Below are 4,190 nucleotides of genomic sequence, written 5' to 3' on the forward strand. Positions count from 1 at the left end.
GTTCCAATTGCCATATTACTAATTTCTGCTGGGCGTAAAAATAAATACAAGAGAATTAGTAATGGAGTTACTTGGAGGTCAGAGGTTCATACTCAACTAAGAAGAGATCTCTCCCAGGAGCCCAGTGTTCCACTTGGGAAATAATGAAGCTTCCTAACTGACAGATTAGTTTTTCATTAGAGTGATAATTACCCGTTATGGTAACTGCCTACCTTGAAGTATCTCTTAATGTTGATTAGTATATTATCATTTCTTTGTTATTATTATTATCTCTAAGTAAGGGCGTTGAGTTGCTCCATGTAAAGTCCAACACTTTCTAGGACAGATTCTAGAAATAGGTTTTCTGAGGTTACTCAGCTCTTTTGTTTCTTCTCTGAAACTGGGCAAGTTTGTACCCTATCTGTGCCTTGGTTTCTGAACTGCAAACAAAAGATTTGCATAGTATCTACATTAAAGTGTTTCTATAGGAATTGAATTTATAAATGAAAAGCTCTCAGAACAATGCTTTTCATATTTTAGGTCAAATATTGTTTTCTGATTTTATATTTACAGTTACAACAAAACACATGTTAGAAAATGTGTACATTGATATCTTTCTTTTTCTAGAATGTGCAATAAAATCCAATAATAATATTCATACTCAATCCCAGTTTTAAAGTTAAAATATTCTTTTTCATTGTCAGAAATGTTTGGGAAGAATATTCTATTATTTACAATTTGTTTGATATTGTTGCAATTCTTAAAGTTTTATCCAGTGTGTAGACATTATCCATTATTTACACATTGTTACTAAATTGGTTAATTGACCATGGCTTGTAATGAAATCTGAGGTGGATATTAAATTATTCATGCTGTAAGTAAATTAATACTCAGTGATTTTGCTTTCATTTTTGGAATATATGATTAGTACCTTTTTATTCTGTAACTTACCCATTTTCATTTCTAATAGGCCATAATTTTTCACAGGTGGGCACTATGAACCTATAAAAAGTTGGTGTGACTAACTTGGGTTTACTTTGCTTTGTCTTAAAAAATCTTTTCAGGTGTTCTTTCTAAAGTTTCTAATTGAATCTGACAAATGGATTCAGTGTATATCTTTAAAGAGTGGTTTCAATCTAATGGGGCTGCCTTTCTGACAAATGCATCAAGATTTAAGCATCTAAATGAACTGTATGTCTCAAAATTGTTTTCCTGTGAGATTATAAATAATTCAATCAAATTTTGACTAAATTGCAGTGGCTGATGTGAGATGAAATGTGACAAGTATAATGTAATATAGATAGTACATAACAATGGGCTGGATTGTGGCTTCAAATACTTTTTAACTTATAGTGTCACTCCTGTGTCTATATAGCCCTGTGTATGTACACCCATCTGCACATACATACGCACACATAGAGCATTCTTTCCTGGTACTATAGACAAATTACATAGAAAACCTGGTCTCAGAAGCTGTTTTGTTCAGTTCAGTAAATGTATGTTAACCTCTGCTTGATTTTCAAAGTAGAAAAATCTTTGTTCCTTTGTTTCTGCCACTCAGTAATTTATGAGGAAAATTATTTTCAAGTAAAAGAGAAAGACGTGGCTGTATGGCATGGTAAGTGGTACCACAGAGGCAAGCTCAGGGTTTTAATGGAGCACAACAAGAGCACGTCTTTTGTTTTTAATCTTAGTTGATTTCAATGTTTCTTCAGTTTCTATTGTACAGCAAAGTGACCCAGTCAGCTACAGTTCCCCATGCTGTACACTAGGCAACAAAAGATTCTAGAGCTTCTCAGCTAGAGTTTCTTATACTAAGTGAAGTAAGTCAGAAAGAGAAAGACAAGCACCAAATGATATCACTTATTTGTGGCATCTAAAATATACTACAGATGATCCTATGCCCAAAAACAGAACCGGATCACAGACATGGAAATCAGACTTGTGGTTGCGAGGGGGCAGGGTGGGGGAGAGTGGGACGGATGGAGAGTTTGGGGTTGGTGGATGCCTATGGAACAAGAGCACTTCCCTGGCCACAGTGAAATTTTAAAATATTCTAATTGCAGGGTGATTGTTTTATTGTTTTAAGCAATTCCTGGGCCATACAGTTGTTCCACAAAGCAGTCCAATCATCTTCGGACTCCTTTAAAAGGACAGTGCTGGAGGCCACTCTCTAAGATTTGTTCTGACCACTACAAGCTGAAGTTCTCAGTGTTTTGTTCTCCTGCTTCTCTCTGGTAAATCGGCCAGCCCCAGTTGCATCTCTATCTCCAGTAAGTCTATCAATCTTCTTCCCCTTTCACCATAACCTCCGCTGTTTTTGAGAGCACTCAGCCTTGGTTGGACTTCTCACTGCCACAGGGAGAGATTTAAAACTCTCTTTTAGAGCCAGCTTCTCTCCCAAGGCTAAAGCCCTGAGCCTGGGCTCTGTTACTGGGGCAGCGACATGCCTCCCCTGAGGGACACTCTGGCTTTGAACTCTGAATAATTCTTGGGAGGGGGTAGAGTCTCCTCCGTTTACTTCTTTAGGTGTGAAATCCTTGCCTCAGAAGCTGGGGCACAGAGGACTGAGGTGTCAGTATTGTCAGCAGCCCCACAGCCAAGGCAAAGCCTCTACCTTATAGGAAGGTGGTAGGAGAAAGACGCCTTTTCCTGATTTTCAGTCACATTTTCTGGAACTTAGCCTCAGCAACAGGTACCTTGGAGCAGAATGAGAAATATTTTTATCTTTCCCGCTCGGGGAAAACCTTCCTCCAATTGTGATCCGAAAGCAGTCATGTGATTTGGCAATACTTATTTAAAGTATTGAGGAGGAGGGGGGAAATAGGTCATAACTCATATGCCATAGCTTCTCACTTTTCTTTCTCTTCTTACTGTGGTAATGTGTTTAGGAGCCTTTATTTTTTTTTAATACCTATTTTGCCGGGGAGCAGCTCCGCACAACTCTCATGCTGTCTTGTCAAAAGTGAAACTCCCCAGTGATCAACAGTTGTTTTTCACAATGATTTATCCTGTGTCCCGTAACGCCCTATTTAATACGTCAGGTTATGCTGCATATATAATAGTTATTGAACAAATAACAGCTCTTTTACTCTTTTATATCCACTTACTTGGGATTGATATGCCTAGGGGACATTATTTCAGATTTTATCTCTACACTTGTCACTGGCTAATTGCTGCTGCTATAGTGACTTTCCCCCTTTGAACAGGTTTTTTTTTTAACCTCAGCAAATGTAGATATTACCTGTCCTTACAGGATTAAATTAGAAGCAAATGAAAAAATAACATGTGTGAAAGTGCTTAATAATGTGAGCATAAGATATAATGTTAGATATTCAAATATAATGATTTTTTTCAATTATTCACACTTTAATTATTGATATAGCCTCATATAATTCTAAGATTATATGGGAAAAGTTACATAATTTTGATGGGCCATTACTTCTCCATTTCTTGATGACATCTTTTTAAATGCAAATAAAATAAAGATAATTGAGTGGAGTGTGCCCAAAATAAAAATAGTTCTAGGAACCACGTATAGGAAAAATTCTGGAACTGAAAAGATTTCAAATTTTTGAAAACAAATCTGCAGTTTTTTCAACATTGTATACAGAATTTATGGTTGGTGACTTGGATAATGATGAAATTGAATGTCAGAATATTCTAGCGATTCAAAATTCATAGTAATAAAAATATATTGAATATTGTGTTGTTAGTATCAGTATATGTTGGGTATTCAAATATAATGATTTTATAATAATGAGAGGCCAATGAGTCTTTTATCCAGAATTTTATACAAGGGATTGCTGAAACTGAGACTTCTGTTGATCAGCATATTGGTTTTCAAAAAAAATTGAGAAACTATAGACTAAATGGGTGATTTTAAAACTATGTTCAGCGCTCGCTTCGGCAGCACATATACTAAAATTGGAATGATACAGAAAAGATTAGCATGTCCCCTATGCAAAGATGACACGCAAATTCGTAAAGTCTTCATATTTTTAAAAATCATTATATAAAAAAATTAATAAAACTGTGTTCGTAGAAACCAGAAAGTCTCTAATGTTGGCTAAGAGGCTTAGATAGGAAGGCAAACATGAAGGATGACCTGTTGGAATGCTATGTTCTTTTTTCAATCACTCAAAAAATGTTAATCCTGTCTGTTTATTGTATTGGGTAATAATATAAAGCTCCATGGGGGAAGAAAAGGA

General features: G+C 35.8%; 1 non-coding gene across 1 annotated transcript; it reads left to right on the forward strand.

The window, feature by feature from the left end:
- Nucleotides 1-3,876: 3,876 nt before the first annotated feature.
- Nucleotides 3,877-3,983, forward strand: LOC146404952 (U6 spliceosomal RNA). Its single transcript, XR_014842676.1, has one exon. It is a non-coding gene; the product is annotated as a U6 spliceosomal RNA (small nuclear RNA).
- The last annotated feature ends 207 nt before the right edge of the window (nucleotides 3,984-4,190 follow it).

This window comes from Sus scrofa, chromosome 3 (genome assembly GCF_054392235.1).
Source record: "Sus scrofa isolate SSC_HxYL_T2T_F1_AM1 chromosome 3, Sscrofa_HxYL_maternal_Yorkshire_Landrace_v2.0, whole genome shotgun sequence".
NCBI classification, from domain to species: Eukaryota; Metazoa; Chordata; class Mammalia; order Artiodactyla; family Suidae; genus Sus; species Sus scrofa.